The 26,906-nt window shown below is 31.4% G+C and overlaps 1 protein-coding gene and 1 long non-coding RNA gene across 2 annotated transcripts in view; one reads left to right on the top strand and one right to left on the bottom strand.

Moving 5' to 3' along the window:
• LOC130452730 (cyclic AMP response element-binding protein A-like) overlaps nt 1-26,906 on the top strand; it is a 161,996-nt gene that overhangs the window by 94,055 nt on the left and 41,035 nt on the right. The window lies entirely within an intron of this gene.
• LOC130452732 (uncharacterized) lies at nt 1,540-16,513 on the bottom strand. The gene is made up of 3 exons (XR_008910997.1): nt 15,112-16,513; nt 14,372-14,782; nt 1,540-1,842 (listed from the first exon to the last, which is right to left on the bottom strand). It is a non-coding gene; the product is annotated as an uncharacterized LOC130452732 (long non-coding RNA).

Here is a 26,906-nt window from a genome sequence, read left to right as displayed (position 1 = left end):
AAATACATTTGCAGTATCTCAGCTGAATTTATAATTCTGTATTGATTTGGATAGGATTAAATAAATGAGAAAAAAGGTGACAGTTGATAAATGGAACAGCAAACTCTTCATCTGTATTGAAATCGTTATTTGGTAACTTTTGAACCAATTGTACATTATGCATACAGTTTCTTCTACAAAATAATATAAAGATAAATTTTCATTTGATGCAGTTTTTCCACAGACTGAGTAGGAGTAATATTCTAGGGCACGAGTTTGGTTATAGTTCTTCTACTGAATACACTGTTTACACCACCACTACACCAACACTCACAATTATAGAGTGTATTCAGTATGAATATTGCCATTGCTTCCAGAAATTCCAACTAATAGTTCTTCTATTTACAATGGAAGAACATGTATCGGCATAGGCATGTTTTAAGCAGAATAAGCAGAAATTATGAATTGTGTTTAATTATTTGAAAATTGAACGAATGGACATTATACATAATTAGATTAGGCGTAATTTTATTTTTTTCAAAATGGGATACTCGTACAAAGCTTCGCACCATTTAGTTATTAGAATCAAATAAGAAAACACAGAAATAAACTACTTAATTCTGTTTGATCAGAGTTCCAGGCACGAAGGAACTGAGTTCTTTTTGTACTTAATTATTTTTTTTATTACTTAGTTATTTTACTGCAAGTAATTCGATAATTTAACTCTAACGATTACTGGCTGTTGTGTGTTCTCTTAGACAATTTTTTGACGCTATCGCCTTAACCTTAACAACAATTTTTACTATTATTTATCCAACCGTAATTCATTATACTCTATTCGTGAATTACGTACAGTATTAAAAGGACGAATTTAGGAACATTTATAGCAGAACATTTTCTATCGGTTTATAGTCAGATTACAGCCGCACCCTTATTAGCAAATACAGTTTCTCTACCGAACTGGCAGTCTGTACCGTATGTATACGGACGCTATGTTATCAAATAGACACATTGGGATTGGTCGGTAGAATTCATTTATGGTATATTGACTCTCGGTATATTATTATTATTATCATTATTTTTGCCCACATTGAAAAAATAATAAGAGAACAAAATATTTTTATTCGGATCACTGACGCTACGAAACACAGAGTAGGACTATTTATGCCTTATGGCAGGGTAAATGAAATGCGTTTTAACTCCCGAATCACAGTTCTGATTGGTTGACCACCAAATATTATGCATTTTTATGAACATCTACCAGGACCCCATGGACAATCGCTTCGGGTAGTAAACATTATCTTTCTTTCCGTCACTTTGTATATACGGCTCTGTTAGCGAAAGAAGTTTTTGATTGCGCCTTATAAAAACCGCTAGAGTATAAACTTTTTCACCAACAGTAGATATTCTTCTAGAATTTCGGTTAGGATAAAAGTTAAATATTAAGTAAATGCGTCACCGTTGTGCATAGTAATAACATGTGTCTGCTAATGCACAAGCTATAATGTCCTTGACCGGTAAGAAGGAGCTTGGTAAAACCGTTAAAATGAAAATACTATATTTCTATTCATAATGTTTCTTTTTATTATCGAGTGCATTCAATTAAACATTTCCTGAAGGTTAATGCATTTAAATAACACTGAGAAAACTAGAAATTACCACATAAAGCAACAAAAAAATAATCATTTCCTCATTGTAAAAATTATTTTAAAAATGCTTATGTGGCAGATAAAGATTTTTCCAATTATGAGCTGGCAGTAAATCCAATATGTATAGTCGTCTTAACTGCAATAAACTTCGGGTACTTACCTTTAATAATCACTGGTAATTCCAAACAACTAGTAGAGGTCAGTACCTAGAAATCTATAAAACACTTAATCACAAAAAAACTAGAATAATATTTATATGGATATAGTTATTATAAAATGAAAATGTCAATATCTAATCATATCATTACCAAATTGTTTTTAAACATTTTGTAGAAGTCGTTAAACCAAATTGTTACTATTACTGACTAATGAACTAATTTCCATTTATTTCAACTGATAATTATTTCTGTTTTCAGGTATGTATTTGATTTCTAACAAGTATTGGTAAGTTTTTTCCTTTTAATTGAATATAACAATTGTTTAAAAATATGTTTCATATGTTCATATTGCCTATTTTCAATACCGTTTTATAAACAAAATTTAACAACGGAATTTTTATAAAAAATTAAGAGAAAATTTCGAAATACTTTTGGTAATTACTTGACAGGGATTTTGTGTCTAAATCAAGTAATTTGCCAGCGGCATTTCTAACCTTAGTGCCACCAACCGCACAAGGTGACTTACTATATGATGTGTAAACTTTTCTAAATACCAGAATCTATATAAAGACTCCTTTGTCACCCTTGCAACAATTTTAACATTCTTTTGTTTTTACTTATTTTGCTATTGTCTTTACGGCCATCATGCTCCAGTCACTGTGACTTTAGAGCACTCATACAATCGCATACTAGCTCAAAGTACACATTCATCAAAATCGAGTTTCCTTAGAGTTACTTAGGTGTCTGTGAAGATAGCAGTGGAACGATTTCCAGGTCTTTTGGTCTTTTCTCATCTATCAATTGTTTTGAGCCGTCCATATACCGTGTTGTTTCCGCTTGTAGAGTTGCATTCCCCTTGGTATCTTCCCTTTGGTGAAGCTATTTTGAATTTTTTTTGAAGCTATATTCAATAGTTTACCTCACTGTTATGCAATTCTATTATTAGCTTCCTATGATCCTATATGTCTGACGTATTAATTTGTACAATACAGTTCTAGACTGAGCTTGTACAAGTGATATATGGGCAAGCTAATGCTTTAAATGATAACTTTGTAGTCCCTGTTTGCTGCCACTTTCTTCACCATGCCACCGGCTTTACATTTGCCCACCGAGTGTTGAGTGGTTTTCACTATGTTGGTTATATATCCACAGGTATTTTATCTCCGTGACAATTAGACCTAGTGACTTTATACATCAGCTATGTGATATAAGCAAATTCATCAGCAGAAGAAAATTTGTAGTACCGATTGGTAACAAAAGGGACGATTTTGGGGTATCTGATGGCGACAAAGTTATTAAGGAAAGATAGGTAATTGCTAGGATGACCTAAGTAGTCCTAGCTGGTGTTAAGACGGAGAGATTAAAGTAATTTTCCCTTAGAAGAGCGTTTTTGGCATTTTCGTTGCCTAATTCAATTGAAAGAATAACGTATCGGGCTTGACTATCATTTAGAGGTGTTAAAATGGACAAATTGGTACACATTGCTAATACTGGTCTAAATAAAGAGAATATTTCAGATAAAACCGATCTTCAATTGATTCTATATTTATATTGATGGCAGGTGAAACAATCTTTTATAACAAAGTGTTTTGATAGAGTAAGACTGAAATATGTTCTAATAATACTGAATAAATAACGAATTGACTACCGAATTATCAGATTTCAAAACCGACAACATGACAATAGGTAGTTATGGATAGTTTTGGCCCAAACATCTTCAACTTCGTGGACGAAGTGAAATAATGATTTAAAGAGCAACGGGTTGCGAAAATTATCAGCCACGGCGTGAAACTTTAGACAATATGCTGAGAAAAGTTGGATAATATAGATATAGATTAACACAATCGCTTGATATCGTATTATAGCTTTCTCCTACAAGAACATTAAGTAATTTAAATAATGATGAGATAATTTTCAGTCAGTTTTAATTGACTAAAATTGGGACTGTAAATCGACTTTTTAAAAACTATTCTCTCTTTTTCAATTCTCTCAATATAATATTTTCTACTGTACTTCCTAACAACTATTTTTATATTTAATTTGCATTACTTATAGCGTACAACCTGATTTAATCAAGTTGTCAGTTTTCCTGCGAAATTGAGATCGTTAGCAGAGGCGGCAGGACAATTATTATGTTATAGAAGCTTTTGTTGGAGGCGGAAATGTCATGAGAAACCGGGTGTGGGGGCTGAAATCCAAACTGATCGCGTCTCGACGCATTATTACATGACGTTGTTGCACCGGACACAAATTTTATGAGATTATAATTTCTAATTGTAACGTGGGTGGTAAAGATATGATAAGTATGTTTTCTACATCTATCTTTCATCTAATATTTATTCAATAGTTAACCAAGTTATATTTTGTCAGTAAAAATCCCAGTATACTATAGTTCAATTGGAAAGTACGAGGGTTATCTGAAAAGTTTCCGATCTCAACCTGAAGATGTTTGCTTTTATTATAAATTAGAAAATATGCTTGCGCATGCGTCCAAATGATAATAGATGACCGATTAAGGTTAGAGACACAGAAGGGGCTATCGAGATATTAAAAAAATACCATATACTGACTGAAGAATTATGAACATTTCCCATGGTTTAAACAAAATGACCTATATAGGTGGACAGAATTCTGTAACTTGCTCTAATCTATTTACTTTTTCGGCATGATAAGGAAGCGCACAGTGGTCAAAAATCGAATTTATTTGCTAAAACTTGAAACTTTTCTACATTTAACGTTTGAAATCCCAGAACACGGAAAAAAATACAACAAATCTAATTATCGACTCGGAGTGGCGTAAACCCGCTAATAGATTTATTTTAAATCATTTGGGAAACTCTACAAATAATAGATTGTAAAACTTTTATTCATTTTTAATGGATATTAAGCTAATTATTTTCGTTGCTTGTATCTTAATGATGATACGGATTGATCTAATAATTCTGACTCTGAAGTTATCATTTCGCAAGATTTAAATTTGATAAGGATTCTTCGTTCGCAGTAGTGCATTGTAAACAAATCACTATTCGTCGCTATTCGTGAAATTTTTCTCCTATTCCGTTACCTAAAATTTCGCAAGATTTTTTGAATTGTGTAAGCCACTCCCTTATCAGGCATATGAATCTACACGTACGTAAATCTGTTTTATTTCAGACGTCTATTCGTTTTGTCACTAGAACCCTGTTTCAGAGCATCTTGGGTATTGACAAATAGGTTGGACAACTGAAATACTAAAATCCAAGTCAGTTATTAATTACTTGTGTGCCCAAGAATGATTCCGTCATTTACTATTTATTTATATTAGTACAAAGTGTATCAGTGTAATTAATAATAAGGAGTAATTTCGAATGGTTTTCCGGGTTGAGGACTCAAAATAAAACTGTCCAAGAATTTTTTAAAATGCCAACGTTTCGATCTTATCAAGGCTAAAAATATATGGGACTTTATAACTTAACGTTTGAGTTAGCAAATGAAAGTTATCAAATAAAAGTTCGAAACGTTGGAATTTTAAAAACTCTTGGAAAGTTGTATTTTGAGTCCTCAACGTGCAACACTATTCGAAATTACATACTAGGAAGGACGATAATTTCAACAATGAAATAATAAGAAGATCAAGCTCTCAGAAACTCGAAATTTGAAACAAAACGAAAAATATTCAAGACAGTGGATTAAAAACCTGCCCCGAAAGAGGTGAAGTGAGGGCGACATTTTTTGGTGTACTCATAGAATTGTGCTCATTGACTCTTGATAAGGTAGAGGGAGAGATATTGCAAAAAGCGACTACAGCGACTGGAGGATGTACTTTTTTATTATACCTTCTCACACATTATTTTAAACCGTTACGACATGCAGGAATAATTCATAATCACAAACAAGCATGTGACAAATATGAACGTGGTTGAATTTAGGTATAAAAGTACAGTTTCATAAAGAATTTATATCAAGTACTTCAAATTGACAAACTAGATGTTAAATATGATCAGTTATCGGAATATTTTATTATTCAACTTGTTATGGTACCATTTTAGTTGAGCAGATGAAAAGAGTGATGTAGATATTTGCCAGTTTCGATTTTTTGTCACGATTTCATGAGAAAAGTCAACAACTAATTGCAGTACTTCAAATCTTATTCAAGCTAATTTAAACTGGTTAAGATTCATTTTTAGAAACATTCATTCAAAAATTGAGAATTGAATTTCTATAATAATTATCACGGGTTCCATACAGTCCTTGGTCCCAAGCAATTATCTCTTAAAATGATTTCCTTTTTTTCACATGTTTCGATAGCAACAAGCATACATCGACAACACTGGTCCACTTACTGTATCGGAAGAATGTTTTAGTCCAGTGGGTACATCTTCTGAGCTGCTCTGGGAGTTGTAAAGTCTTATCCATCTATACTCTATTAACTCTATCAACAATATGTCCCCAGGTCTCAACTAAACAATAAATCTTCTGGTATCATATCTATTGTTTCCGATTTTACGCTGATATTTGGATCACAAAGCTAAAATATCACAACTTTTTTAAAAAAAAGTTCCCTTCCCTGCTTTCAAATCCAAAAAAATACCAAAAATATAAGAAGGTCCTTCAATATTTCGTACAACCCATTAACTGAGACTCCTATAAAGAAAATTGTTGAATGTATGCCAGCTAGTTTATGAGTGTTTTCGTAACGGTTTGTGACAAAATTTACTACCAAAGTGTACTAACTTTAATGTTCTTTTTTTCATACTCTTTCCGAGCTTTCGAATACTGTATTCATCATCGGGGAGTGAAATTATGGTCAAAGTACAATATAAAAATATGTATAAAAGTATAACAATAATAAGAATTACTTACATTAATTAGTTGTGTTAAATTTTGTAAAATCTTTTATAAAACAGAGACTCATCAACTTCAAAATTCAATATTCAAATTGAAATTTCATAAAAATATTAACCTCGTTGATTCTGATTGCTATAGATATTGTTGTTGTTATTTTTCATTGGTTAGATTATGATTTCAAAGTTTTATAGAGTATATCGTTATGAATTGATCTAAATACTTATTGGTTAGTTATGAATGACATAAATTATATAGGTTAGGCCGTTATAAGTGAAGTTGAATTTAGTTAGGTAAAGGTTGGTTTCCGATGGCGTTGAACTTCTATAAAATTTATGTTTTCAAAATCTAAAAAATATAAATCAGTTTTCTTATTAATAAAAAAACCGTTTTGGGCAATATATGTTGTTTCTAAAAATTACGTTTTTTGTAGTTGTTCTCAGTTGTTAAAACTTTGCCATATATTAGAGTTAGTACACTTTGGTGTTTAATATTGATACAACATTTAGTAGGATCATAGACTATGACTCAATTAAAATTATGTTATGTAATAAATTAACATTTATATTATGTAATTGTATATGTGAACTATTGAGAGAGACAGTGAACCAATCATACTCATATTTTCTGGAAAATATATGATTACGTCAATATCTATGGTTTCTATAAAACATTACATAGTTACAAGTTGGAAAAAGGATACGAACATATAAAATAGGGTAAAAAGCTATTGAAGCTCTTTTTTGTCGCCTCTGTCTTGTTTTGTTTGTCGCAGGAGTGGAAAAGTGTTTATAAGATTGTCGATTGGTTCCTGAGTTTCTGAATTATATGGAGTGAAGCTGATTGCTAGCAACCTGGAGGAAGTAATAGTGAATTATATTTGTGGATTTAATTATAAACAGAAGGTCAATGAATTTTATGTATTGGGACCAATAAAAAAGGAACAATTATATATGTGTGTCTCGAGTGTTTATAAAAAATTGAAATTAGATTAAAATAAATAACCCTGTTAAGGTTGAATGGAAAATTTTGATTTCTATTGTGTTTAATATTATATAGTTGCATTAATTTCAGAACATTATTTTCTTTCCAATAAATATAATACAAAATCATTTAGCAAATATAGTTAATTTATATTTATAACCAATATAAACGCCGGAACTCAAAGAGACACAGAGTGCATAGCCACCAAATTAAATAAAATTAGAGCTATTATTCTCTTTATATGTAATGAAGTAACGAATATGGTAGAGCATACATAATTATAAATGTATTTGACTATGTTGATATTAATAATAATAAACCTTGTATAAACTTGCTCAAAAGATAACTGTGGATTTGACTTTACCGGTTAACCGGTCTTGAGAAAGCGTTGAAATTCTAAATGATGTTGTCATTTGATTCGAAACGCTATTAAGGTTTTAATACGGTTCTTAAAAGATAATTGGGACTCTTTTACTTACTGGTACCTACTTTTATCCAATTAAATGTATTTTAACAACACTGATAATATGCGGCTTTTCAACCGAAACTATTTCACTAATTAGTCGGTATTCGTACGTCAAACATTGTTGTTAAACATAAATAATACGAAATTGCGTGTAGCGTTATGATAAAAAAAATTTCTTTTCATATTTAGAGTTGTTATTATTCTATCGAAAATACATATCAATAATTTTACCGTCATATTTTATATTCGATCTATTTACATATGCGCCAACTCCATACGACCTGTGGGGGCCCGAACCACCTAAAAAGTTATTTGGAGGACGGAGTCCCGGATGTTTATGTCCTATAGACAAAAACTTTGCAATTCAATTAATTATCTGTGAAAAATAGTAGTGTAAAGGTTAAACAGTCCTTTTTCTTCAAGACAAATCTATTGTTTGCAATAGATATATATTGGAATTAGCTTGAATTAGTCGTTTGGAATTGGAGCGACCGCTCGTGAAATTTGTCACCCATGTCATCATTCTTCAGTAAACTGCTGCAATCTGCTGGATTTCAAATTTTTATATAAAATATCGCTTATTCTACAAGATCGTTTGTATTTTAAGTTTACTTATAAATTTCTATGTTTCATCTTATATATGTCTTACATGCTTTGACCGTTTTCTAGAAAGACATCAGCTTTTTAAGACTAAATGTATCAACAGTGTAAATTTATATTTAAAACTTTTTTTATTGAAAATTGAAATATTTTCCAACGAATGAAGAAAACTCAGCTTTTCTGACACATGCTTAAGAGTATCGCAAACACCCGAGTGATAAAAGTACTTTTCCCTATAATACTTTTTCTACAATTGCGCAAATTTAAATGATTCAAGTAATGTGCAATTAATTCTAAAATAATATTAGAGTATCTCACCTCTTATCAGTTAGGTACAAAGTATTTCTAGTTTCGTGCAACAAAATTCAAGAGGTGATTGTTCGCTCATATTATTATATGATAGCTACGACTGTTGTGGAGTCGCAGCTATCACAGAGTAGATAGTGGTACATACAATTTGACATCGAACTAAGGAATTCCTCAAGATGTGTTATGAATTCAAAGATGGTTTGGTGATAAAAGTACTTCACATTTCGCTGATATAGCGAATTTAAAAGGTGGTTGATATCGCTTTGTGAAGAGGTACGTGCTGGTAGACCCTATTCTCCGGTTACTGTTGGAAACATTGACTGAGTGAGACGTATGATCGAAAAAATCCAAGATATATCAAGCGATTGAGACAACTCTTGGTGTTGGATTCGCAACAGTAAATTCAGCAACATCAATAATAAACTGATGCAATTTGTAGTGAAAAGGACTGGAGAAACTGTAATGACCCTCTCAACTGGAAAATAATCAATTATTTTTTTATGATAATTTCACGATGATTTTCATAAATGTGAAAAAAGCTATAATATTTTAAAATGTGTTAGAAACCATCGATGGAGCGCAATCCCTTCCAATCATGTTTTACAGGGCTTTTGTTAGATAAGTTATAGACTATGGATATTATTTATATGTATCGAGTATTGATTTAAACAACAAATTGATCATATCCAATATCCAAATGCCTTTGAATTGTATCGGTGCAATGAAATCGACACCACTAAATGCATTATTGGCAGAATAAAATTACTGGTATTTTCTGCGGTGCAATTATTGTCTCAGAAATATTTAACTCAAAACCCTCAAGGCAGTTATGATAAATAATTTATGTAGTATTTCATAGAAAACCTCAAAAATCGATATTAGAGGTCTAAAGACACACCTCCACTTGCGGAAGCTTTCGTTCAAATCAATAAATTCAATAATATATACAGAACCAACAGAACTTTATTAATACATGACATTTCTTATCACGCTACGTTTCAAGTCCATAAAGTCATAATTCCTAATTATACGGAATTTAGCAGCATTACTACGATCTTGTTACAAGCGTAGATTACTGGTAAGACAATAATATACACTGATACTATTCTATATACACTGCGAAGCTGTATGATATCTTCCAGGGCCTTTTCTGGATTCAAAGATGGAGGTGTATTATATCTGACTCTAGATCAGAATTGTGTGCTATAAGAGAGACTCATCTCAAAAGAATATAATCTCCTATTTTAAGTGATATAAAAACTATATTATTAAATTTAAGTATGACATTTAATTGAGTTAATGGACATATTAGAATGTATGGTAACATAGTAAAAGATTCAGTACTTAATGGTATTTTTTTGTAATGTATATACAATAAAAACGAAAATTTTGGTATTCTGGTGGAAATACTTTTTCCTACCTTATTCTCACCTCCAAACTATATCTTTGATGACTCAGAAATTTCATTCAGCACTTATACGTAGAATGAAGAGTAGTCATATTCCGCCCATCTTACCAAGCTGGGTATCATACATTCATCAGCCTATTTTTTTAGATGCAGCAATTACATTCACAAAACAAACAATTTATTACAGTCACTTGTTAAACTACTACCGTCACACTTTAGACCTATGGGTAAATTTCATCAAGGATATTAAAATTGATATTCACATGATCATTATATATAATAATTATTAAAAATTCTGTGGCTAATGGATTTGCTTCCAAGCTATTTGCTTTCACACTCACTCAATTAACACTAATAATGGCGAAAAAAAGTTATGTACGAATTGTTCATTCGTAGTACAAGTTTAGTGAAAGCAATTAAGCTTAAAGAACAACTTTCAGTTACAGTTACAGCAAACGGGTACACCAAAATGTTTATCTGCAGATAATGCCTCGTCACACAAAGCATAGCAGTTTAATTTTTGTGAGAAAATAATCTAACAGTCATTGAACATCCATCCTGTTCGCATGATTTGAATATTCGTGATTTCTGATTATAGTTTAACTTATAGAAACATGTACTTGATCGATGTTTCAAGAAAGAGGATTAGATAGTTAAAGCAATTCATATATTTTTGAGAACATTCCAAAATATTCCTAGTTTCAAGCTTCTAAATTATGGATGCTTCGGTTACAAAAATGCATTGATGTGTAGTGATTACATAAAGATAATAATTTCACTAAGAATCGTGTATTTTTCCGTATCTCAAAATATAAAGCTATTGACTAGAATTTTGTAGATTACAGGTAATTGGAAGAGTAGTTAGTTTGTAACCTGTTTAAGTAATTATATAATATTGTTTGCAAGTTAATTTCATGAAATAAAAATAAACTGCCTTCCATAAACTTGGAACCAATAAAATCAGTGACAAATATAAATAAATAACTTCGTGTTGAAAGTGGGAAACGGTAAAGATGGAAAATACGAAAATATAATATGACTCCTAATAAATATTAGCCGCCCGCAGCCAAGATAAATGTAAACGTAGTCTACGTCTCATAGATTGTTTAACATGTTGGCATCTCCGAGGGCAGTTTGACTTTTCAATGAAAAAGTTACTGTAAAAATTTATTTCATTGTTAACGATAATTTCCTTTATACTTTGCAATTTACAGTGAGTTTGTTTTTATATTTTTTCAAATCACCCTATAAATCATCTTTAAGAAGTTTCGCAAAATACGTGTTTGCCTCCGCTATCACCTCTTCAATTCCAACAAGCTATTTTTTGAGTTTTGGGAACAGGAAATAATCGGAGGAAGCCATATGAAGTGAATATGGCGTATGAGACAATGAATCGTAATGTTTTGCAGCTAATTTTGCTGCAACTATATCAGACGGAAGACCCATTACAAAAATGTTGTCATCCTCTGGCAAGTAGGTTCCGTCAGCCAGTCCTCCGAAGTATTACCTAGTAGCAGCACCACGTTCTCTAATTTTGAGTGAGATTTCCCATATCCCATGGAGATCATTTTCGAAACACCTCTCAGCTCAATTAATAATTTCATAATTGCTATCCCAACATTGATTTAAGACACATTTTGAAAATGAAATTTCGCCTGAACATACGTGATTATCATGAAAATTATTGTAGTACTTTGTCTATAACCCATTCACAAAATTAACTCTGGATCCAATTGCAAGGCTAGTTTCAGATTGTAGTGTTCCAGGCCCATACATCATAGAACCTTCGTTTGTTTTCCAACCGTCTGTATACCTAATCTAGTTAATGATTTGAATATCTACTAATAACTTTTTACTCATTTCATTCTGTGGCTTGATCACTAACCATCAAGGACAAACTAATAAGCTTAATATCTTTCGATATTCCTTGATATTGATAGTAAAATCTGATATCGAATATTCAACATTCTTTAGTTTAACAATATAACAATGCAACAAACCCTTTTATAACTGTGAAGTTGGATTCATTTAATGCTATTATTTGTAATTGCTCGCCATCAAACCCATTGATATCTATTATTTATTACCTACGATAAATCTTGAAAGTAACTGTTGGCTTTCTAAAACCACGATTCGATGTATAACTTTCATTGATCATGAAGGAGAAAAAAAATCAATCAAAATGTCAACTTGGAATAAAATGGGTCAGTTTTAAACAGAGTCGTATCCAGGATTACAATTTGGTATCAATTAGCATAATAGCAACAGTAATATCAACGTTGATATTATATTTTGCCGGATAATATTTATAGGAAGAGGAAAAATACTTGTTTGAAAAGAGTAAGAAGAAGTATCCAAACCTAGAATGATAATAAAATATACCATAGCAGTTAAATATCAGAAAAATAATAAATTTTCTACGAACAAGAAGATAACAGAGAATATTTTGATGAGGACTATATTATTATACAAGGGTCGATACTCAAGTTTTGGGATATGGTAAAACTGATGTGAATATGTGAGTATGAATTTCTAATGGTGAACGTATACAGTTGTGATTTCATACGTGTGCTGTTTGAGGTGTTTACAGATACATGAAATATTTACATCTTGATAAAAAAAAATGGAATTAAATCACGAAAATATTGATGCGATGATTTTCTATGACTTTCGACGTGGATTAAACCAAGAGCAGTGTGCCGATCAACTCGCTTCGACTTTTGGTGATTAAGCACCCCATTTCGAGCTCGTGTTAGTTTTAGTTGCTGGTTTTCCGAATTTCATCGTGGTCGCGCTTGGCTATAGGATGATATTAGTGGAGGGAGTCTAAAATCGGCTGCTATGGCAGAAAACATTGATGCTGATATTGCCAGATAGTCACAGTCAGATTGAGGCATACCTAGGAGTTAGTTCCACTCGTATATATTCAATATTGCAAAAACATAAATTCGTTACAGGAGGAGAATCATGTATCTATGCATATGAACCTGAAACTAAACAGCAATCGATTGTATGGGTCTTTCAGGATCAAGATAACAAAAGTTGTACGAGTACGAAGCACTGCGAAGCAAATGGTCGTCTGTTTTTTCGGAATAACTAGATATATCGCCACCATTCTATAAGAGCAACGTACAACAGTCAGTTCTGAATAGTACACCAGCATTTGTTTACCAGAAGTATCATGAAAACCTATCGCAGAAGCCGAATTATTCTCCACCATGACAATGCGAGCTCTCACATTATTTCAAACAAAAAGGTTTTTCAACAGTGAAAACATCGAACTGATGGGTCATCCGCCTTACAGTCCTTGTTTAATACCTAATGATTTATTCTTGTGTCCGCAGATCAAAAATAAATTGCGAGGTCAACGTGCTTGTACACCTGAAAAGCGGTTGATGCGTTCAAATAACATATTTTGGAGGTACCTCAATCGGAAAAGAAAAAATGGTTCGACAATTGGTTCAAATGCATGTTAATATGCATTGATCTTTATGGAGTATATTTTGAAACACAGTAAAGCAATATCCAATTATAGATACTAGTTTTTATTGATCTATCTCAAATCTGGAGTAGCTACCTTCGTAATAACGAAGTATACTTCATTTATTCTTACTTGAAGGATTGTAATAATCATAGAGCTCCGACCGCAATACCGATATTCGGGATTGAGTTTTAAAGAAGCGCTTTTAAACCCATTCTGACGACAAATGTAGTGATTTTACTATTTTTCATATTTTAAGTAATCCTTGTAAGAAATCAAACTAACCTACCAAAAAACAGGTGCTCCTGTTTGTGTTCAGATAAAAGAGTCGTTCAATAAAATCGCCCCATTACTTGCGTTAAATAAAATTTTTAAGTTAATTTTTTTTAAGAGTAATGGCATTTTGACGACCATTTGAGGTACACGATATAGTGTCCAACCTTTGTTAGATTTTACCATATATTCTACTCCTTCAAGTAACAATTAAACTACTTTAAAAAACAAATTACTTACCTTTAAAAGAACGACTAAAATACCACTTTGATACATCACCACCAACCAAATTGGGGCACTTATTTGTAATTTATTTTTTAAGTTGTTTAAAGTGTTTACATTGAAATTCTCTTAATGCAAATCTGTTTGTTATCTTCTCTCTACGATTCTAGGAAGTCGATGACAATCTCGTAACCTTAACGCATTTTTATTTGTAGTTAATTTGTAGTGAAAGGTAAAAGCTTTTTCATCGCCTTGTACTTGTTCTATGCGAAATAATTTGAACCGGATTCCAAAAACGATAAGATGAGAGATGTTGATTTAAGATATATACTACGCCTATTGTTTGTGAATGAACTACTTCTATATTTCTTTCATCGTATGTTACGTATTGTTACCTGAATAGGATTCTTTTCGTCAGTAACGTACTAGCTACAAAAGACACAAAATTTTTTTAATGAATGGAAAAAATAAATATTTCATATGAATGTGAATTCAAAAGTCAAGTAGAAAATGATTTGATCGTTTGTCTTACGTTTACATTTAGAATAAAAAAAGATTGTCGGTTTGATGAAAAATCATGTACCAAAAATATTTGACTAAAAAGTGACTTTTCAGAGATTGAAAACACTCACAATATTACATAAATCTAACAGATAGGTTTAAATATTCTTATGAAGAAAACTGTTTTCATTATTAGGTAAATAGGGGTGAAAAATTTGATTAAAGACTTTCCAATGTGTAAAAACAATTATACAAACCGTGTGTGATCGCTTTCCAAAGTGGCCATATGTACATTGATGATGCTAAATGTCCGTTCACAGTCACATGATTTGTTCAAGACAAAAAGTTTTGTTCCATCACAACAATGAACTTGACCAATCGTTCACTATTGTTGCCGAAAATATAGTTCTAGCTGCCATATTCTCGTAATCTGGCGCCTTCCGATTATTTTCTGTTTCCAAATTTAGATAAATAGCTTAGTGAAAAAGATTTCATACAAATGGAGAGGTGATGTCTGAAACAAACGCTCATTTAATTTTTCTTCGCAATGTGTCCGCATCTGTCATTCACATTCACCAGCATTTTATCATACACCCTCTGCCGGAACTGTCGTCTGGAATTTATGTAGTGTTTAACCTGATAGATCACTTAGAGCTTGGCCAGAGTATAAAATCAGATTAAGATTTAGATAAGATTATTTGAAACCATCCGACATAAACGGAATGGTATGCTGGGCAAAGGTGTCCCAGTGCTTGGTAATACAAGGCCCCATTCTAAAAATGGTTCTCCAAGCTCTATTATCCCAGAATATTTTCAGCAGATTGGAAAAATATGCAGAGCAGGTCCCCCATAATCTGTCGGAAGTGGACTAAGCCAATTGATCCAGTACATGCAACGTATTGCTTTAACGGAACTTCATGAGTAATTACTCTGCTTATGATAATATTTCTGTTCATTTCATTTGATCAATAATAACACGTGAATCAGCTGAATATTTCTAAAATTATGAAAATTAGTGCATTACATTTTTTTAAATATTGTTGATGAACGTGAAGATTCGTAACATTATCGGATTTTTAGCTTAGGTGCATTTTTATTAGTTAATAATAAATACTATGGCGCAGAACCAACGTCATTGATCACGTGAAATTATTAGAAATTCTATATATATTCTGCAGCAGTCTCCGGTCAATATCTGTATATCAGGGTAAAATTGTGTTAAATTTAAATAGATATGTATTAGAGATCTAGCATCATAAATGTTACTCATAAACTAGCGTAATCTCAATGTATGAAACGTAATGTAGTCATCAATCTGTACTAAAATCGGTGTCACTCCTACCAACTTCCTTTCCGCCCTGTTGATAAATGTAGAATAACGAAACAACACCCGCTTATGTGAAATATAAATTTACTGTTTAGCATATTCAGTTAGCATATAAAGCTAGATTATACATACATGAACCTTAAAACAAATCAGTTGAAAAGCATTTACAAGTTGGCCTAGTTTTTAACAGTCAAATAATATTTTGTTGAAATTCATCATATTATAACGTTTTATATTTGTTGTGCCGTAGTGTAGGTTCAAAACGTATTCTTATTATAATTATAATGTATTAAAAATAAAAACAAACGAGATAATAACTAAAAAAAAGCGACGAAAAGTTTAAGGTACCTAGGTGTGAGTATAGATGAAAACTTAAAATTGGTCAAACATTTTGATAACGTAACGAAAACTTTAAGGGGGATACTTTCCAAATTTACATATCTCTCCAATATTCTGGAAAAAAGGTACCTCAGAACCAGAATTATGTATAATGAACCCAATTTATATTCATCTAATCTATTATTTAAAGAGGCAAATCTAATCAAATAAGGTCAATACTACGTAATATTTACCATAATTATAATATGAAGACAAAAAGTAGTTCCAATATACAAATTAACAGATCAAATAAGTCTTTCAGTTAAAGATGTCATTACTATTTTGCTGCAAAACTGTATACATAATTACTTGCCTGAATCTAGAAGACATATTTGAAAATTATTAATTCTGTTATATGTTTGAAAAACTTCTCTTAGAAACTTAAATGAACAGAAGGTAATCCCATGCGCAACATTTAGTTTTTATCGGATTAGATTTTGTATTATTGAGTATTCTCTTATTATTTATATTATTCTCTTTATACTTCAAATTATTGTAAAATAAAAATGAATGAATATTGTGATTATTGATTATTGAGTATTGCCCATTGTCAACCATTAAAAATATAACTTAAATTTAAAATATTATTACAATTCATACAATGGAAACAAATAATTTTCTTAATATTATCCAGAACGTAACACTTGCCTACATCATTTTTCTTTTGATTTTCATTCGATAAAATGAAGATATATTCAACTTGAGGTTGTACACATCATTCTCTTCAGAAATAAATTTTTTGTAAGTTTTAATCGAAAGTTTAATTCATTTATTAGGCATTTAACGAAGTTATTTCACTCCAAACGTAAAAAAAGTGTATTTTGGAGTTGAGTTTTTTGTATTTTACGTCAGTTAACGTGAAAACTGTTACAGTTACAGATCTGAGACCTATTTTATTCAATTTTTCCGGTCAAAATACGTATAGACTAAACAAATTGGCATGATAATTTCAGACCCGACATATTCAATATGGCTACCTAATATTTATGGTGGATTAGGAATCCGGCCGAAATCTATCGGTCACTATAACTCTTACGAAGCGTTTTTGAAAGTTCTGTTATACCAACTTTTTTCTTTTTATTTACCTATAGAATCATTTCCCGAGAGATTGGAGGGCTATTCCGAAACACCCTGTATATATATATATATATATATATATATATATATATATATATATATATATATATATATATATATATTGAAATAGGTTCGGCCCATAAATCAAAATAAGTCAAAGCCCATAAGTCAAAATTAAAATCAAATAATACCACATACTATAAATTCAAATGAACCAATTTTAATTAATTAGTTTCGCTATTATGTGAATAGTTTCCTCAAGTTTCTTTAACTTTACAAATTTTGATGGAACTTCCAAACTATCGGAAGGTGTGTTCAAGTTCATTAGCAAAAATACTGACAAGTTCCACAAAATCAACAGTTTGAACAATGTTGTCGATTCTTGTTTCACGACAAAAAGGCGGTGATTTACCAAAAAAAATATTAATGATCGAATGTTTTGCTTATGAGAGTGTTTTATGATGTGCAATGTGTAGAATGAGAAACGTAGTATCTGCTTTCCTATCATCATTTAAGATTCGTTGGAAACTGTTAACCTTAAATTCAAGAAAATAGATGCTTTGCGTTTCCACAAGTTTCTTGAACTGTACAAATTCAGCGGAACGTTCGAACTATCTGCAAGTAAAGAAATACTGATTAAAGTTCCACAAAACCAACGGTTTTGTCAATGCTACCGCTATCCTAAGTTACACCAAAATCCAAACAAAAGTCTATATAATAGCAATATCCGACATCGTCTAAGGAAATTAAGTTCAAACAAACACTATCGGCCTTAAAAATCATATATACCCACGAAAGGGTGTTGCTGGAAGATTTTTTTCCTCCGTGAGGGCACAATCAAGTTAACGCTGCATTGGAAGACTATGAAAAAATTAATGCGTGTTATTTAAATTAGAAATTGTAGCTTGATTAGTAAAGGCACCGAACTCAAAATCGTATCATAGCATTTGGTTTGAAGCAACTAGATCATTTTTCCTACAGCCCCTTTCTAACGTTCGGTGACTACCACAAGCTCTTTGATTTAAAGAGAGAGAGAGAGAAATACTTTATTGTCAAAAAATTGTTACAATTTGTAAGAAAAAGCTAGTAAAAACTAAAAAACAAACATAAAAATAACTAAAAAAAAATAAAGGACTTACAAGCAGCTATAGCCTCCCTGTCCGAACCTATTTTAACAGTTTTGACCTCCTTAAATAAGTTTCCTCGAATAAAGCTAGATTCTTTCTTAATACCTTAGATATCTGGCTACAAGACAACGACGCCGATTTCAACGCGGGTGTACTAGAATGACAAGCTGAACACACTGCTTATACTATCACTACACCAACACTCACGATTACACTGTCTGACATGTGTTTTGATTACCAGAAACCGAAATTAAAACTTGGTTGAGACAAGCGTCAACATTGTTTGAAGATGGAATTCAAAAGCTAATTGACAAGTCCCTTGTTGGTAAAATTATGTAGAAACGTGGAAAATTACTAAAAATATCTGCTTATTCCATAAAATGATAGTTACTATTAAACATGACTTGTATTAACAATAAATTGTAATTTCTTCCAAAAATTCGAATTTTATACAATAATGATGTAGCTGACTAATTTCATTTGTAGTTTATTACGATCAGATAGATTGGATAATTAGATATCTTTATTTTACTACAAATATGTTCGCAGATATTTGATACCGACAATGCATAACATATTATGTTCAAATCATCTTGTTTTTTGTTAAACTACATAGTTATATACATTTTATGGGTTTTCTTACGTAATTCTCAAATAGTACTATAAAATATAAAACTGGAAATAACAAATAAATAAATAATCAAATTTTATGTTGAATAAATCGTAAAACATTTTATTAAAACTGAACTTGAACATTTATTACTTTTCCACGGATCTTTGATACAGTCGAAATACTAAGTATAACCAAATTTGTAGCATTTAAATAATTATCCAAGTAAAACACTATTAATATTAGCCCTGGCACTATGGTAATACTGACTATGGAAGAAGTATTGGAAATCACCAAATTAAAAACAAAAGCCGTGTTATATTTTTACTCAGTCTTCAAAAAATATGTGGCACATGTTTATTAAAATCAATAATAAAAGTTACATAAGTAGTTTATGAAAGATAACAAGATTATAAATCAATACTTACACGTAATTTCATAAATATATATATATATATATATATATATATATATATATATATATATATATATATATATATATATAATAGTATTCACCTTTGAAATAACTTCTAAATTCAATATTTCGAAAATGTTCAACTACATAAACCAGATAGAGACGCTCTGTGACGTTGTCTTCAGTTCGGGTCTCAAGCCTGAACGAGGGTTGTTAAACAGCTCTGATGAGACCTACTAACGTCGAAACTAATCAGTAGTTACAACTTGTCCTTGCAATTGCAAGCCATTGGGGATGTTAATATCGTTTCTTCAGAGGAGTATTCTTCAAGGCATTACCCAGGAAATTAGTTGTTTTCTAATTTAAAGAATACATTTTCGATATATTTAATTTCGAAATTATATCAGAGGTGAATAGTAAAAATCTTTTATTTTGATACATTTTACACACCGATAAAGAGAATAACCCTTTTATTAGATGAGAATCATTCTATTTACCTAAGAGTAACCACTTTAAACAGAACAGAAACTCTCATTTTACTTCTCGAATTATGTCTTTGACGTTTGAGACTCCTCCTCGGAATGTGTAATAAGGATATAAATTCAATAGAAACAACTGACGAGGTTTCTTAATGGGACACTGTCACTTAAACGGACACCTCGTGAGAATGAATACAAGTGAAAAACTTCGGCCACAGCAATTTTTCTAAGGAACGTAGTGAAATTCCGAAACACGATAGTTTCTGTATGCGTCGAGAAAGCAGGCAACTGTATCAAGGAGGACACAAATACATGTACAACCTCTTTTTAAATTTTTTTCTTCAAATTGCTTCGTTGTTTGTTTATTTGTGAGTGAACCTTCTAACAAATGAAAGGCGCATTTAATTTATTTAACTGACGTATTGAAAGATAATGATGAAACTTCATTTATATATTATTATCTACAGGGGCTGAGACAGGCAAAGATTCTTATGTGTACGCTGTAGGAATTAAAGACAATCTACGAATACTAATAGGAGTTCTATCGGGGTACTGTCGGCTCAACAAACACCTGATGATGCTAGACGTAGCAGATAAGGCGGCGTGCAGATTTTGACGCACAGTGGACGAAACCTCTATCCACATTCTCTCGAAGTGTGAAATACTAAACAACTCTAGAGCACTACACCTATCTCCGGCAATTCAAGCACATTCTAGACTTTTTAAAAGGAGTCGCTGTAAACACTGGGTTCTTCAGTATCGCAGCAAGAAAGGGGGATACAATGGATCCTACAATAGATACATACAGTCCCATGTCAGCTCAAATGAGCACTTATGGCACCTACAGATTTTGTTTAATGCTTGAAAAGTAAAAGTTACCTCATTAGAGAGAATAGTGCTGCAGAAAATACGGTTTTCTATGTTTATCGAAAATCATTTGACAAGGTGATTTAGCCAAATTGATATAAAGAAATTAGTCCCTGAAACAGTTCTGATCGCAATAAAATGATTATAATATTCTAAATACTAATTATTCTAGTATAACTAAAATCAGTACAATAAAGGCATTAATCAAGATTAATTCAGGAATAGACTAAAATATCTCTGTAAAAGTGAGCATCGCTTTTTTGTTAACTCGGCGTAACGGTCATAGACCGAATGCTTTTGCTTTATCGTTTATACCACTTAGTTCTACTAAGAATTAATTAATTATCATATCTATATGCCAGATGGTATTTTTATTTGTAAAACATTCATCTGAATCTATTCAATACCATGAAGTAAATTTTTATTTTTTCCAATTTTTTGTTGTACATGTGAAACCAGCTACCAGCCGCGGCTTTGCAAGAATTAAAAGACAAATGCCTACATATTTGGTAGCGAATATATGGATGAGATTTATACTTAATAAGTTGTTAACACTACTTGCATTTTATTATGTATTATAACAAACATGAAAACAAACTATAACAAACTATATACAACATATATAACTTCTGTTCGATGTAAAAACGACTATATCTTATTTAGAATTGGATCGCATCAAATAAGTTTTTTTCGTGAGAAATGTGTTTTGAAGTTGATATTGATTAATATTGTACACTGATATTTTTTCAACTACCTCATTGTACGTGCCAATTTTTTAGTACAATGTGTGTAGCAAACTATCCTTAAAAGAGAAATACATTATATATACTACCATTTAAATCTATAAATAAATATCTCACTTTGCATTGTTTTGATATATCTTAAATGAAGACTTCAACAATTTCTTTAGAAAAAACAACAAGCAATTATTTAGAAAAAAGAAAAAACACGATAGATTAGACGTAAAAAAGAAGGAGGAACAATAAGAGTTTTTTTAAAAAAAGAAGAAACAACTGTAGAATTGACTTTAGAAAAGAAAAAAAGGAGAAGAAACAATAGAAGATACATTTCAAAATAGAAAAAGTATCTATATAGAAAAAGGAGAAAATTTACGTCGCGGATGAGAAAAAGAACAAAAGAAGAAAATATTTTAAGTAAAATGAAGAAGAAACATTAATTGATTTAGAGAAAAAAGTAAAAAAAAGCATGGATTTATAAAAAAAAAGAAAATTCAGTTGAATTCATGTAAAAAAGAAGAAGTAATAATCGATTTAGAAAAAGAAGATGTAACACTTACACGTAGTTTGATAAAAGAAGAGAAAACAATAATTGCTTTAGAAAAATAATAAGAATAGTCACTGGTATCTAATTCATTATCATTAATATCTTCAGCATTAACTGGTTCGTCGTGTTTAGTCATTTGTGATCGATATGAAACTGTAATGAATCACCAGACTGTAAACTTTATGGAATATAAGACTTATTGCCTAGTGTCCATATTTGTTCTTCAAATTTCTAGGGTGCCTATTATTCAGTGGCCCCATCCACTTTTCTTAGAACTTTGCCGTTTTAGAGCATTATAAAAAACAATTTCTGAGTTTAGACGATAAATATTTAGCTTGTATTGAAATAAAACTATTTTATCTACCAAAATTGTATCCAAGGACACTACAATAACAAAATGTAATGTTTCAGATACCTAGCAACAGGATTTAGTTTTAGAATCGGATTTACAGCTGTTAGAAATATAGTGAAATATATATGCAAGGCTATTTAGGAGATTTTGAATCCAATAGCGATACCGAAACCACTTGAACAATTGGGAGAGAATTGGCAGACAGATACAAACATATGTGGAACTTTCCCAATTGTATCGAAGTCTTTGACGGCAAACATGTAAATAAACGTTGTCCCATTGGAGGTGGGTCTGCGTATTATAATTATAAAGGTGCATATTCCATCGTATTAATGGCACTTGTCAATACAAACTATAAGTTCATCACTGTGGGTATGGGTCATATGGCCGGAATAACGACGGAAGAATTTTCTCTCTTGGACGGTCATTAGAGAAAGCTTCTTGGTGCATATTCTGATCTCTAGGCAAGAGAGGGGCATTCACACGTCTTAACACCCGGCGGTTACATTTGAGAATTTTAAATTGAATTAAATGGCAAAACATACGTATACATATTCGACACGTGGCGGGGGGTGGCGTGGCGTAATGCTAGTGGGTTTTGGCCTTAGTGTCATGTTTTAAGCAAACATTCCTTATAAATGCCTATCATCAATGGTGAAAATCTATTCCATAGTTTTTGAGTTTATTGCGAACAGACAGAAAAAACGGTGGAGATTTTTGTGATATGTATTGGTAATAAAGAACCAAAAATGATAAAGAAACGTCATACGAATTTTTGATTAATGATAACAGCTCAACTTTTTATGGAATTACTTTTTTCATAGGAAACGAGGTGGGAAATTTAAAATCAATAACCACGTACATCATTCGCTAGATTTTTGGAAAATAAGTAAGAACCCGTTCTCAACTATCAACTATTTTGTGCTGGAAATTTTTGTTATTCATCATCTCAGTATATTTAGATTATATTAGAAAATCTAAGGCAGCAAGCAGATCCATTGCTACAACTGAACATGCTTTTCAGGCAGTACCAAAATAGTATGCTTTCATTTTGATAGACAGTCAGGCATTTCTGAAGATGCCATCCGTACGAATTGGTGAAACGTCGTGTAGCAATAGTTATTTCCAACGACGGCCTAATAGCCTAAAAATCATTGAAGCAATTTCTATTTAGGTCGGTGTAGTTATTAAACTTTTTGCGATCATAATTTTTCTAAATAACAGTTGAATATTTAAGATCGATTATAGACTCTCATTTATGTTTTCATCTGTGTGTGTTCCTTATTCTTTTATTAGTCCTTTTTGAGTGATTACTGTCTCGAAAACAGAACGGGCCATCGTATTCTCTGTGCCTAGTTCATTTCGAATCTTTCGAAACATTCGGTGAACAAATTCCAATCGATTATTTGTGAGTTAATCGCACTTTACTATCTGTAAATATTGTTATACATATATCTTTACCGATAATTTCTTTTTTACACAGTAGATTATTTACCGACAAGAAACAATAGAAGAACTTTTCTTTATTCCCGAGTGATAAAAAGAATTGGAAGGAGACACATTCCAATAAATTCCATGATAGTATTCTGCTGCTTCTACGACCAGAATACTAACAGAGAAAAAATCCAAGTAGTGACTCCTAATCAATAGAAACCTACAAAAATTATTTGGAGATCCTAAGTACTAGTTCGTGGGACCATAGCTAAGTTTTTGTACACAGAGAAATATTTGATATAAAAATATCCAACGAGATAGCATTCTTGTTCTGGCACGATATTACTGATTGAAATAACGCCAACTTTTTTCGATTTCTTTTTTTTCCAGTTGGACACATGACGTACCTAATTGTTCTATACATTTTATTTTTCGTTATACTTTCTCTAGACTTGTCCCGTGGGTATCCTAATTTATGGATTCTATCCCTGGAAAATTATTGAAGTACGTTTCCATGCCTGCTATTACTTCTTTCGATTGAAATCGTTTTACCTGTATAAGTTTTTTAATGTAGAAACTATCAAAAAACACAGGTGGCCAAATATGGTGAACAGGATAAATATTGCTACCAACTTTTTCTACTTTAATTAAGAGATTTTTGTGATGGTTTTTTGAGCGGTACGTGATCTTGATGAAATATATTTTTTATGTTCCCACCAATTTTACATCCACTGAATCCAACATATTACTTTAATAATTTATTGTTTCTATGGTGGTGCCAGATTTCATCAACAAACGAAATTCTAAAAAATGTTAACATTATCTTGCTCGATTTTGTGTCGAAGTGCCAGGTTTCGCATTTCTCCTTAGCAATTTGTTTTGACTCAGGAACATGGTGGTCAGCTTAAGTCTCATCTCCAGTTATAAACACCCTTCTAAAACGCTTCAAATGCTGTTATAAAAGTAGCATACGATTGTGTTTATGTTCCGGTTTTAGCGAATGAGATACTCATTTTGCACTGATATTTTTATGACTCAAAAAAGCCAAAATGTTGATCACAATACCTAATAAAATGCCAAGAACTTCTACTAAATCTCTCGTTGGATAATTGACGATCTTGCGTAATCATATTTGTATTTCTGCTATAGTTTTTGTTGAATGTCTTTCACATGAATCGTCTTGAAGATTTATATGACTACTTTTAAGTGCAACAGGTTCTTACTTACTCAATACTTACTTTTTACAATTCCAACAATCGTTCGTGCAATTTTTAGGCTCTACACTTCTTATTATTGCATAATAATAAAACTTTTCCATTGTACAAGTTAATCAATTTCGAAAATCCGAGAATATACGAATGAGTTGAATGATCTATATGAAATCTCACAAGTGTTCCTAACACTACAAAGTTAATAACTATTAAACTACTCGTTGAATAGTCATAGTAGTTTCAAAATCAGGATATCTACCTTGAATAAAGAAATAGTTACAGTACCTTATCTTTTATTGCGTTTTTCGGGATTGAATACGAATACGTTGAATTTTCCGTTGCTGTTTTATTTCATTACATTTATACAAATCAAGCACTAGAAATTATGTTATATTCTATATTGAAAAATCCAAAGAATTTGAATTTCTACGTATTAATATATCATACGGTAATTCCCATGTAAAATAGCATCGGAATCCACAATGTTTGTTCTTTAAATTTATGTGTACTCATGAGTATCTATTGAATATATTTAAATTTAACATTTACTGTCAAGGTGAGCGGGCGAGCTAGATTGTTCAACTTTAGAAATGGACAACTTTCTCAATAATATTAAATGGATGGAATCCATAAACCAGTTTGGTCATTACATAAAACTACATACACGCAGAGCTTTCAAATTGATTCAAGCAAATTATGATTATTTATAATTAGGAACTTGCACCATTTGATATGAAATTTCTTTTTACGATAAAAGACATTTACTTCGTTTATTTTCTTTGCACCATAAATAAACGGAAGTTTAACTGGTTGTAAACCACGTTTAACTTGAACGCCCAATTTTGGAGTTTGAAAGTTTAATAATTTGTAAAGCAATGTGGCATTTTTTGTTCACTTTTTGATCATTTATGTTGAATATTCTTTAGTTTTTGTTTTTTTTTTAAATCGAGAGAATCATATTTTGTATTAAGGAAGACTTAATTAACGATTATTTAGAATTCTTTGAGTTTATTGAAAGTGGTGGTCTGCCTTGTCGTTATAACTCTAAAATCAATGCTATAATTCTCTCTTTATCACACAGTACATATAGTATTCAAATACCTATGTAGCATCAAGATAATATACACCTGAAAAGTTGCTTGCATGTAGACCTGATTTATTAGCAAAAAAACACTCACGCACCAACCTGAACTTTTCCAGATTCTAGCTTTGACATGGAGCATTGGTTTCATCTGCACAGAGTTCAAGTTTTGATTCAGCAGCCGAAATATCATGAACTTAAACAAAACATAAAAGCATAGAAACGATTGCAATAACTCCATACCAACAGCGGTGATCTTTTTAATTACATGAGAATAATGCAAATAAGTCAGATCTTCCTGCAAATCCCTTTGAATTCGAATATTTCGATGCACTAATGATGTAGCTGATTAATTTTATTCTTAGATTGTACCATATAATCGAGTACACTAGAACTTGGTCAATATCTTC

Source organism: Diorhabda sublineata, chromosome 2, assembly GCF_026230105.1.
Source record: "Diorhabda sublineata isolate icDioSubl1.1 chromosome 2, icDioSubl1.1, whole genome shotgun sequence".
Taxonomy (NCBI): domain Eukaryota; kingdom Metazoa; phylum Arthropoda; class Insecta; order Coleoptera; family Chrysomelidae; genus Diorhabda; species Diorhabda sublineata.
Note: the sequence above shows the minus strand (reverse complement) of the source record. Positions and strands in the feature narration are given on the sequence as shown.